Raw genomic sequence first — 13102 nt, 5'->3', positions numbered from 1 at the left:
ATGTGAGTTTTATCTGTGTGAGTAATGATTTTAATTCTGCTTGATGTATCTTTCCTCAGAGTTTTTGATGGGATGGTGTTCAGACATGTGTAGTATCTGATATTTGTGGAAATAGACCTTAAAACACATACAGATGTAAGAACATTTTAATCTTTTCAAAACTCACATTTTCTTTTAAATTAGGGTTAAAACATGCATAAGAATATTAAACATTTTTATTTCAATGTGCATATTTAAATACAAATTTTATCCCCTGGTTTTCATCTGATACCTGTACTCTATTAATTATATATTTTATCACCTGGAACATTTGCAGTCAGTACATGGAAACAAACATTGATTTATATTTCATTTTGTCAAACTTCAGAATTTTGTGTCAAACTAGTGCAACATTTTAGTGGAAATATGTTTGAGGCTTCCAACCCCCCCAACTCCGAAAGGGATAGTCGGTATAGAAAATGAATGAATGAATGAATGAATGAATGTTTGAGGCTAATTAAAGTTAATGTACCTGCAGCATAGTGTTGGTTCAATAACTCTTAAACATAATACAGACAGTCTGGCAGTGTTTTCCTTCAAAAAACTGAGCTGAAAGGTGCTGGACGTTGCATTATGTATGTAACCACCTGAAAACCCTGTGCTATTTCCTCGGTTTATCTATTAAATGACTATTTCCTTAACAGTGTGTGATTTCCTACTGACTCTGAATGCACCATCATGCGTGTCTTAAACGTATGCAATGTGGAGAGGTGTTGAAACCGAACATGCCAGTTTGCTTCTTATACTGTTTGTGAAGTCTACCTCTCATTAGTCAACATCAAGTTCGTTGGTTTCTGATTGGTTAGGGGCGGGACAACCGCATCAGAGTGAGGCCAAGGGTGTGTGAGAACAAACACTTTTTCGGTGAGGTTGTCGGTGTGAGGGCGCGTTAATGCGTTGGTAGTCAGCACGTCAGCATTTGATCTCTGAACTTTAAGAATAGTTAAAGTGAAGTGATTAAGCACAGAAAGTCACTGTTAATGTTTTTACGAGTTGAATGAAGTGTTTTAAGACTGTGAGAGTTAGTTTGAGTATTCAGCTAACGTCAAGCTAACAGCCGAGCTAACATCGAGCTAGCGCGAGGCAGCCTTGGAGGTCACTAGCCTGGAGGCTAACCACCACGCTTCTATGTCTAAGTAATCGCTTTCGGACATTGAACTCCATTAACCGCAGGGCTCGCCGTTAGCCAGCACTAGAGGGGACATCGGCGACCAGACGTGAAGAAACCAGATGGGGCACTGGGTGACCAGGTGAGGCTCATTAGTGGCGAAGCGCGCACCATCAACTATCAGGCCTGCAAGGAGCCGTTGACTTAAAAGTGTTATTTCCGGCATTTTTATTTTATTTATTAAAGTGTCGGCCCCCAAATATCGTATGTGTATTGTTATGGTTGTATATTTGATTTGGATGTTTGAAGTGCTTTAAATGCAGGCTTGCTATAGAGAAGAGTAATTGGAGTTTGATTGTGGTTTCAGTCATTTTTTTCCTTCAGTAGACAGACATGCAGTCAGTTCGTGTTAGAAACATACAATAGAGTAACTTCTCCCAGATGAGTGTCAGTAAATGAATGTGGACGCTGTTCATAAGGCCTGTAGACCAGAGCAGTGTTACGTGTAGATGGTAGAAGATGACAGATGCTAATCTCTGTCATCAAGGAATGAGGCTTTTGTTTTTATCACAAATTAGTTGCTTCTTTTTCAAATGCAGATTTGCTGCTTTATCTTCATGTCTTGACAAAGCTAACCTTGCTGTTCTTTGTGATAAAATTTCCCTAATCTGGTTTTCATCTGTTGTTTTCTTTATGGATCGACACAGAATCTCTGGCCTGAAATGTCACTTTCTGTTTACGGGCTGTTGTCATTTTATTGACTACAGTATAGCCTACTTGTGTTCAGATCAGACCTGAAATAAGGTGCTTGATGGAGGTCGTCCTCCATTATTATCCTTTTTATTCCTCACTTTGTCTGCTGTTAATGGTTGGTGAATTTCCATCTATTCTCTCAGTGTTCACTTGCTGTGATATATTGGATAGAAAGTAGAAATAATTTACAACCGTTGTCCCACAGTGCAGGTGGACCTCGGATTGGTTAATTGGAAAATGAGCAGGGGGAAATGAAACCGGGGGAAAATCAAAGGATCAGTCTGTGCCTGTCAGCACCCAGACTGAATGATTACCCCGAAGCTACAGATTCAAACCTGTGTTCCACTGCTGGAGCCTAAAAATTCAACCTATCCATCCATCTGTGTGAGTACAATTGGCATTTTATAAATACAACTGATGGTGTGATTCATAAAGCCCAAGCCTATTAAAAACACTGCTGCATCGATGGATTTATTGCCAAAGGACTTGAGTGTTCCTGACAGAAGATGTTAAGTTTTAGAAAGCAGAAATCAATGTTCCTGAAATTGGTCAAAACAGTGTTCGTGTGTGGATTTCCTGTCTTTTATTTTCGATTTATCTCCTCTGCCTTAATGCTGGAGCGATGTAAGAAACAATATGCAATTAACAAAACATGACAAACTCCTCAATACATTAACAACTGCAGTCATATTAAAACTTTACCTTAATTTTTAAACATGACAAAGGATTATCGTGTGATGCAGCAGTGAAATGTGCACGAACAGCTGATGTTGGAAAGCTCAGACCAGTAACATTAAGCAGGTGAAGCGTGGTTTGACTTCTGAGAGCTTCCATGTTGTATTTAGCTCCAACTTGCATGTTTTTCTGCACTCATACACCGTTTATCTGAGGCTAATATGTGGCTAATGCAATGTTCTACCTAACTGGGCTACTTGTTCAGTAACTTCCTGTTTTTAGTCTTACTCTCTAACACTTGGCTGTATATATGTTAAAGTACTGTGCTGAAAAACGATCACATGTGAGACCAATATATGAAATGAAATGGCGAACTATCTGCATACATGCCCAGAATTCATTATCTACTTGTGTGCACTCATAAGCCTGTAAGCTGGTGCTGCCCCAGTTGAATCCAGTCACTTCCTGCCTGTTATTCTTTACTGTGCATCTGTGCATTCAGGATTTTACTGAAGAGTGTGCTTACTTCTGCAAGCCACACTTATGTTGTGCCACTTGAGTGAAAATCTTCCTGAAAACCCTAAAGCATTCAGCTTCTTCAGAAGATTCAGACCTATTCATTTTGATTTTGTGCCTTTTTTTTAAACAAACAGAATATTTAAGTAATGACTTCATGCAGATCATTTTATAATGGACGTGAACAATAGGAGAATAAAGCTCCAACCTGGGGACTGGGGAGACAGCCTGATTTAAGGTTAGACCAGCTTATCAGCACTCAGGGATAGATAGCATTTGTCTTGCAGGTGTTCAGGTGAAAGGCCCTACAGCCCTGCAGAGCAGCATGCCAGGACTTGTAATAAAACACATCAGATTCAATCACCTCAGCTGCACCACAGCAGCAAGACACCTTGTTTTGTCTTGACCACCTACTATCGAGTTATTGATTGCCCTCTCTTCCCCAGCAGCACCTTGTGATGCTTATTAACCCCATGGATCGCCTCACACTGAAATGGGAAACCGCTGGCCTCGTCAACAAGCTCCACTTGCCTTCTTCTCGATGTCGCTGAAGAACAGAGGAATGGAAAGTAGGTGGAGGGGAAAGAAGAGGCAAGCAGATGTAGTGAAGCATACGAGCTGTCTGAAAATTTGATTCCTGTAGAAAATGTCAAATTATCCCATTGCGTGACATGCAAACATGAAAAATTTAAAGTTACTCATGTCTAACAAATTATCTTCAGTTAAAGTGAGTGTACAGCAAGCTCCTTCAATATGCAATGTTTGAAGAACCGTCAAGTGAAGAAACATCAAATTCTGCTTTCCAGACAAATCCTCGACACCAAAGGAACCAGAAAATTACCTCCTCAGACATGGCCTGCATCTCATGCCCATTCAGACCGCCGGAGGGGTTTTCACTGTGACCACTAAGGCTAAAAATGAGTGCAATGATGGTCCTGTAAGGCTTTTTTTGGATGAAAGCCTCCAACCCAGAGGCTTACATTCATTTTCATGTTGTGTCATAGTAGAGCTGTGAACAGGGCAGATGGCGCAGGCAGACATGGTGGAGCTTAACCTTGAGAGGAAAACAAATGATGTAGAGCCAATGCCAGTTTTAGTCGAGCATATTCGCTGGTTGTCGGTCAGCAATGATTAGCTAAATGGTTTGATTATGGCGCCCACTTTAAAGACCCCCTTCAATGAAAATCCATATGGTTTTTTATATTACAAGACATACGATGAGTGAAATACGCAGTCAACACCATGGCTGAGATGTCCAGCTTGGACCTGCAGTGGATCAGTGACAGAGGTTATATATGCAACAACATACCTAAAGAACCAGTCCCATCAACTTGCAAAGTGGGGCTTTTTGCAAGGGCATTGGGTATTTTGCAAGCTAAGTTTCAGTATTTTCAAAAGATTGCAGAGACGTGTTCTGTTCTTGGTTGCTAAAAGAGAAATGTTGAGCCTTCATGTATTATCAAAGTGTCTGAAAATCCAAGAACCAAACTTCTAGATTTTTCCAGAGTACTATTTGAAAATTTTACACAAAACCAGTTGGATTGTGCTACAAAACTTACACTCCAGCCCGATGCTGTTCCATCCATTTATATTGGAGACATAGCGAATAAGTGCCAACATTTTGGTGAGTTCATTTTTCCTCTGTTTTGTCCGTTGACTGTCCAAAGAAGTGTGCAGTCTGCTACATAATGTTAGCCAGTGTTGTATAATGTGTATTCATTGTATATATTCACTGTGGAGCGTCCAGTAACGAGCAAAACAACTTTGAGCTATTGTAGAAGACCAGAACTATGCTGCTCTCTGTGAAAGTTGAACGTTTCAAAACCATCGACATTAATATGCTGCCGCTGTTCTGGAGAACTTTTTCACAAGTAACCTGTAACCTAGCTGCAGGGATTTGCTCCCATTCAGCCACCAGAGCGTTAGCGAGGTCCCCACTGATGCTGGGTGAGAGGTCCTGGCTCACAGTTGCCACATCACTTCATCCAAAAGGTGTTGGATGGGGTTGAGGTCAGGGGTCTGTGAAGGGCAGTCAAGCTCGACAAACTGAGAAAAGCATTTATGCACCTGGCTTTATGCACGGGGCACTGCCATGTTGAAACAGGAAAGAACATTTCCGTCTGAGACAAATGCGTGATACTAAGTTTTATTGCAGCCTGTCCAGTATTTGACGCTCAAAATCTCATAACAGCACTTTGCTGAGAAAAAAGCCTCATTTCAGAATGTAAAATCAAACTTGACCCGTGAAAGTGCGCCTTCTGAGTCCATTTGACTGTACAGCATGCGGGCTGTGCATCAGACACTCCAGACTAAAAGCCTTGTTGCGCTCGTGTGTGAGCATTGATTCATGCCTGCAAACTGTGAATGCATTCCCACTGATGAGAGCGCACTCCAAAGGGGATCTTCAAAGGCCCGCCTGTGCCTGAAGAGCCTCCTCTTGTAATTCACCTGCACAAACTGAATTCTGTTTCCAAATAGACATGTTTGCCTCAGTACATACCCACTGGTAATCACGGATAGTGAAAAGGTACAAAAAAGGCAGGGAAAATTGTGATCATCTGCCAAAAGTGAAAGAAAGTTGCGCGTCGTTGTCGCACATAGATTTCTTCTTTCTATGAATCAGCTTTTATTTTGTTGTTCAAGCTGCTTTTTGTTGCCTTCTAAAATTCCTCACATTAGCAAAATATGGAGCAACATATAGATCACACCAGTTTTCACTGGGATTGTTAAATTTTTCCACTAAAAAAGTGAAAACAGATTAATTTAGAAGTTGCTAAAAATTCTGCACAGTGTCTGCAAGTATAAGTAAAACAAATCAGTGTCAGGTGCAAATCCTTGGAAAAAAAATAAATGTTAATAAAATCTATCATCATTTTGTCTTATTGGCTTCCTCAGATTTATTAGACCTTACAGCTGACCCCACATCAGTGTCAGCCATGATTAAACAGCAGGTGCTAGCTCATCCAAACACCTCACAAGCTAAGCACATGGTGTTGAAAATAGTGATTCAAACTATACGATTCTCAAATTACAATCCCAAAACTATAATCATTGATGCTTCATGTCAACCAGAGTCCATCATTCAAGGTAAATAAGCCATAATTTAATATACAGTGTTAATGCACTCTGCATAAAGCTCCCACCAGAGCCGAGATGAATTCAGTGTGCAAGTAGCATTGCAGCAAACAGATAGAGACAACCACAGATGCACAAAGGAAGCCAGAAGTAGCATTCAGGTTCCTCTCAGAGACGCACACAAACACACACTCTGCTGGTGTGTTTGATGTGCTCTCTATAATCCTCTCCAGTAATAGGAAGGAGCTGTTTTTTGCCACTGGGGAAAGCCATCATGTAGAACAGCTGCTTCAGGCTCCGGCTGATCAAATTATTACCTGCCTGATCTGGCCTGCCTGCTGCTTTGTAGTTTACCAGCTACCCGAGGTAAACAAATCCCTAGAAAACAACCTCTGCCCCCAGAGTGCTCCGACAAGAGTTTTGAATTCATTTCTGCGTAAAGCTGCTTAATAAGACTGAAACGCTACCACGATGGTGAATGTTGGTAAATTTTGCTTGTCTATATTTGGATAGGTAACCAACCAACGTGCAGTTCCTTTCTCTTTCTCATTCATTCACCCTGACATTGTGTTCATGTCAGCCTACTTCTTGTTCGGAGTTGCTTGGTTTTATTATGCCCAAACCACCGGCAGCGAGTGACGTGTTTTCAGTCGACAGAGAAGCTACAGTAGCTTTGCAAAGAAATATGGCAGTTTAAAAGCTATTTGTCTGAGTCGACTTAAAACGTGGAGGGTACACCTACGTCGATCTCACCCAGGCTTGTCAACAGGTTTCTTGCTGTTTTTCATGAATGTGCATAGCTAGGTGGCTAATTAGCTTGAAGGAAGTTATTGTCGGATGCTTAATATACTGCTTGTGTTAGCCTGTGTTTGTGGTGGAGGGTCATCTGAAGCACTTCTGAGCTTCAGGTGTTTTAATGATGGTGGTGGAGAGATCAGGTGACTGTGGCAGCCGCGGTGTACGATCCACATCATTTTGAAAACATCCAGCGAGCTCGGTAATAAAGCACATGCATTCATAATGTTTCTCCGCTGGCCTGACTAGCACCGATGCCATCCAAACACAGGTTACCAGGGTTCATTTCAATTTATGGATCATTTAAACGAACAGCCATAGCTGCAAATTTCATCGTCATTCATTCCGCTGTGCAGCAGCTTCTGAACGCTGATGTGCAGCTCCTCTGTTTGGCCTTCTTTTCTGTCTCGTAGATGTCGCCTCTCTTTCACAGGCTGTGTGAAGGTTGTGTCGAAGCGTTTATTTGAATCAACACCACAACAGTTGAAATAATCACCACAAACCTGGAGGAAAACATCTTTATTCCTGTTTGAGAGCTCTGCTTTGAACAGATCCATTGGTTTAGCATTACAGACTTTCTTTTCATTAATGCAAGAAGCAGTGACATCCGTCTTTGTTTAGGCTCGCGTCCTTGTCCTGCTGTCGACTTAAGTGGCTGTTCAGTTTAAATCGAACAAACCTGATTTTGAATAGTCGGCATAATTTTGGAGCTTTGGATGTACACAAAATGCAGCATAGATGTCTTTTGAAGGTCTTATTTTAAATGTGTTTTATTCGCGTCTCTTAATAATTTTTACTCCTCTAACCACAGTGCAGTGAGAGGTGGGTGGTTTTTATAGCTGCTGATCAAACTCATTTATTATTTCATGACATTCGCCTGATTTTAAGCATCTTGTCCAGCTCAGCTGCACACTCGTGCTGAATGTGGTTGAAATGAGATATTTTGTGGGCACAGCAGGTAGTCAGATGCATCTGTGAGTAATTGACAACACCTGTGTTTTGACTGGTCAAGGCCATGATAGCACAGGCAGGAAATTGTGGGGTAAGTAGCCATCATTTTCAGAAGACAATTGGAAATCCTGTCATCACAAACTGTCTTTGTTGATTCAGTGCACTGAGGTACCTGCCAAAAATATGCAGCCTGTGGTTCATCCCTGTGCCGCAGCCCGAAATAAGTTTTTGTCAGTCCTCAGATGTCTTAGGAGCTATTTCACAGGAGCTTGTTCCCGGCACAGCGGTGGTAAAAATGCCACCAGCGTAAAGAGCCTGTATTCAGCTCTGCCAATCAGCAAGCAAATTCCGTCCTATTCTGCCATGAATAGCCTGTCTAATTTCAGATATTGAAAGGCGAGTAAATCATCGGGTTAGCAGCTGTTGAATTATATATGCTTTTTCTTCCCCACTCAATGGGTTTTGTACCGAAAGGTAAAGTTTTGCTCGTACAGGCTTCTGTAGCTCTAAATATAGAGTCCTGCTCACCTCCATGCAAGCTCCTCTTCCACTAAATGCTGTTACGCATTATTTTGCATAAAGGCCACACATTAAAGCGTTTTCTGATCTGACAGCCCATCAGCAAGACGGCATCACTCGTCTGACAACACTACGCTTAAGCAAAGCCAGTCGCGGCCAGAAGCGCTCACTGTTGCTATAACGATCCATAACTATTTTTGACTGCTAATTTGGCGGCCTGTGTTGACTCGCATTGGCAGTCAGTAACGCCAACTGTGAGACATGAAATCCCGCAGAAATTCCCTGTCTTGAAATGAGTGATATTGGCTTGGCAGGAATGTTTTTCCCAGCCGGCAGCTCAGGCTTTACAAGCTCCCATGATGTGAACGTAGCACACAGGTGCCTCGCTGATGGACAACTTGACTGCAGCTCATGAGAATAAAGGGTGGAGGTTTATTCATCTGCTTAATTCAGATGGGAGGGTGTGCTGATTGGAAGTTATTACCTGAGGACCGCAGGTCTTTCATCAACTCCAGAGTAAACATGTCAGTGATTCTCTCTAGCTCTTAGTGAAATCACCTGCAGTTTCATGCTACCTCTGATATCTGTGGGTAATCTGATACTGCTCAGATCGGCATCTGGTGTTTACGCCAATTACTGAAATGTGCACCTGGCATTTCTAGCGCACAGGCCATATAAACAGTTTGAAACACCGCTGATGTATCGAGCTTGTGAATGAGAGAGAGCCACTTTAAAGATTTTGTCTGTCTACTGCTGACGTCATTGTTTCTAGATTACCAGAGATCACTGTGGAGATCATGTTGGATAGAAGATGCTTTAGGACAGTGTCTGTCTAAGAGTGCGGATGTGGCACATGTACGTTTTTTTACTACCTGCGAGAGTCATTTGTTCAAGCCCTGTTGTTGTTTCAGCACTGTATTCTCGTGACATCTGGAGATCTGGAGCGAGCATATTAAAATAGCAGATAACAAGAGCAGCAAAATCAGGCACAGACATAAAATTTGTACTGTATGTAGTGTTTTGACGTGGACAAGCAATAGTCCTTCAGTAATATTTTAGTGTTAAAAATGCCCAGTGGTGTTCATTTCATAGCATTGGTGCAGCTTGAAATTGATAATCTTGTTCTAGAGCATCTTTGCTAATAGCAAACCATGAAACAGCTGACCTTTTGAGGGAACGGAGAGTCCAACCTGGAGGAAGATACCGTCTCTTATTAGCTGTGCGTCACCATCCGGCTTCAGTAAGCCTCCTCTGTCAGAGTAGAAACTGCTCAGCAAGATAAATGGTGTGCAGATTCGTCTTGGGAGTCGCTGGTAAAGGTGTTCATGTGAGTAAAACATTTAGGGTCAGATTCATCACTGAAATGACAGCTGATACTTGCTGCTTTTATAGATTTAATATCTGCAGTTTGATTCGTTCTTAGTCCAAATCATTAGCAAACTTATATTTCTGATCACTCACATTTTCAGCGTGAGCTTTGACAGCAGCAGACATGAGAGAAGCACCGGAAATTACAGTGAGGAAAACGAGAAGGAGCCGGTGGAAACTCAGAGTAGATGAACACAAAGAGAGGAAAAATGCGAGAAATGACCTCCCTAATTGAAGTTTTTGCTTTATTAAATTATTCAACCGCTTTGATGACTGACTGGAATTACTGATGTGCATCATGTGAAATCAAATTACGGACCCTCCCTTGGATGAAAAGCGCCATCTGGAAGGGCCTTGAGTCTGGGGAATCTAACTGGTGGGCTTCAGGTTGCAAACCCTGTGAGCCTCCACCTCCTCTGCTCTGAAGCATCTGGCTGTGGATCTGCTGGAAGAAATCTGACAAAGCTCAGGCAGCTGTATGTTTTTTTTTTTCCCTCCCAAAACAATGCTAAATCCACTGTGGACCTGCATCGCGGCAACCACATTTATACAAGTGTTCAGAATGCCAATGACGACGTGGCGTGTCCAGAGGGATACAACACCAACACCTCCTATCCTGTGTGACGCATTCAATTCCCACCTAAACATTTGCTGGACAAACATGCAAAACACGCATCTCACCGGAGATAATCAGCGTCAGTGTATGTTATTGTGAGCAGAGACCAATAACTTTCGGGTCACGGCTGCATGTATTAGCCTGAAGGGAAAGCGGATTTGTTCAAGGCGGGATGTTTGTCATGAGAGAGCTGTCCTGACGAGGCCGAAGAGACGGCAGAGGAGGCAGAACGCATTTAACCTGCTTCTCCAGCAGCACCTGCCTCTGAACGTGGCCAGAAAAATGCTAACTTTTAGCCAGGCACAACTATATTAGTGTGTTTGCATGTGTATCTGCATTGTTTATGACCTCATCCATGGATGAATTCATTATTGACTGATGTAACCCAAACGTCAGGTTTGCTGTCTGAGCCTCAGTGTGGTTGATGGACACATGTGTAAAGAAGTTGCAGATCCAGAATGATGCATTTGGGGAATCAGTTTTGTCCTTGTGGTAAATTAGCTGATTAACTGGAGATGGAATGAATGTTTATGTTGCACAACATAATTTGGCTCTACTGTTTTTAATTAATGAAAGTGAGTTCTAGTCCTGATAGTAAAATGTTGGGATTGTACATTTCTGCAAACCAACACATATGTTAAATAATCTAAGTTTCATGTGTGTTTTATCAATGTTTCTACAATAGTTATCAAAGCAGCAGACCACTGTTTGAGCCGTGTTCTCAGCATCAAAACCGGATATTTTTAAGGAGACGTTGGGATATTTTTCAGCCATGTTAGCAACGACTAACTTGGGTATTTTAAGCCAAAACACTTCTTTTCCTTTTCCTATCCAAGTGTTTTTGTGCCCAAACATAACCAGACCCGAACCACAGCTTTATCACAACCTTCAAAACGTAAAGTTTCACCATGTTCGTGGTTTGCAGAAATGCACAATGCCAACATTTATTCTGCAGATCATGATGGCTAATCTGTGCTCATAGCATTCAGTCTCATTCTGCATTCACTAATGTGTGCAGGAGTTCAGTCAAGCAGTGAAGTAATTGAGAAAAGGGAGTGTCGCTTATCCTGAAATTTCCTAATTTGGCTTTTAGATTCAAACCTACTATACCGCTCCTCAGACAAATTCACCTCTGTGATTTATTTGCCACCGCTACAGCTCTTTTAATCACACAAAACCTCAGAAGACCCGTGAAAAGCATCCATTTAACGGCACTGTCGCTTTAAAATCCATGAAAATTGATGAGCGTTGCGCAGTGTCTCAGGCCTTGAAGACGAGCTGTACTTTATGATAACACAAACTGCTGATATGCACACTGATATGAGATCTGTGTTAAGAGGAAAAGGGGAAAAAAAAGGATCTGTCTTTACCCAGTCATGCAACTAAAGGGATTATTCTGGGTCACGGGTTCGAACAGCAACTGTAGTTTTTTGCTGTTCTGCTGAGCTTTGCCTGGAGCTGCTGGTCTCCATCACTACCTCTCCTTCCGTCTTTATTTTCTTTAACTTTCATTTTCTTTCTTTCATTCGCCTTTATCTGCCTCTTCTGTCTGTGTTTCTGCCTTAAAGGAAGGTGACTCATGGAGGTTTAATAGATATAAACAAGAAGGTTTAATGGCTATAAACAGGCTTTTACAAACAGCCTTGGAAGAGACCGTGAGAGAGTGCTCAGCGTTGTGAAATGACTCTTCTCCAAAAAGGTGTGCTTGTGGCTTAATGAAAGGCACCTGCGTCTTAGAAACAGCTCCTCAGACTCAAAGAAATCAATTAGAAGAAGGTGTAGCTTGCTGCCAAAACTACGTCCCGTATGTCCACTGCCTAGCTTAGCTTCAAACAAACCTCATGAACACTTCCAGATTATAGTGGGTAATGTGTTCATACATGCTCTTCTACACCTGCCTGCACGTGAGAGTAAATCATCAGTAAAAAAAAAAAAAAAGAGGCATTCAGAAGCAGATCCTAAGAGCAGCACTGGTGTTTTGGTAGATTTCATGATTTACGTTAGCATTTCAGTAACATGCTGTCTCTTTTTTTCTGAATTATGACTGTAGTTGGAGTGACAATGTGTAAACATGGGTGGAGTTCAGGGTGGATGGTGTTTAACACTGACTCTGGAGTCAGCTGTCCATGTCTTCTTTAAACATGACCATGATCTCTCTGAGCCAAGTAGATCTAGTTGAACCTAACACGCCTTAAACATGGAGGTAGCAGTCAGAAAGTGGTCGTATGAATTGTTTTTAGAATTGTAGTTTTTGGAGGTACAAACGTTGTTATCCTGCTGAAAGGTCATGAGTCGGAACAAGCTGTTTTCTCTCTTTTTGTGAAAATCTATGTATTACCAGCAGCTGGTCTGTCCGACACCACGGTGGGCAGTGAAACCGCTGCTGAGTGTACACTGAAATAAATAGAATACAATTTTATTGTCCAGCAGAGCAGAAAATTGTTTTTAGTTCACCAAAAGATGAAAGCAGCACAAAGACAGGTAACATATAAAACAGGTAACATATAGAACAAAGAACACCACAGTACACAAGTAAGCAGATAAGAGGTAAAATTCCTCTAACAAAACATTTTTATGCGTATTGCAGCCGGAAAAAAGACTTCTTAAAACATGTTTGGATGCCAAAGGGGCTCAGTAGCACCTCCAAGAGTTCGGAGTCTCAAACTGAGAAAATAAAGGGTTAGAAC

The sequence above is a fragment of the Chaetodon auriga genome, chromosome 15 (assembly GCF_051107435.1).
Source record: "Chaetodon auriga isolate fChaAug3 chromosome 15, fChaAug3.hap1, whole genome shotgun sequence".
NCBI classification, from domain to species: domain Eukaryota; kingdom Metazoa; phylum Chordata; class Actinopteri; order Chaetodontiformes; family Chaetodontidae; genus Chaetodon; species Chaetodon auriga.
This window is presented reverse-complemented; position numbering follows the sequence as displayed.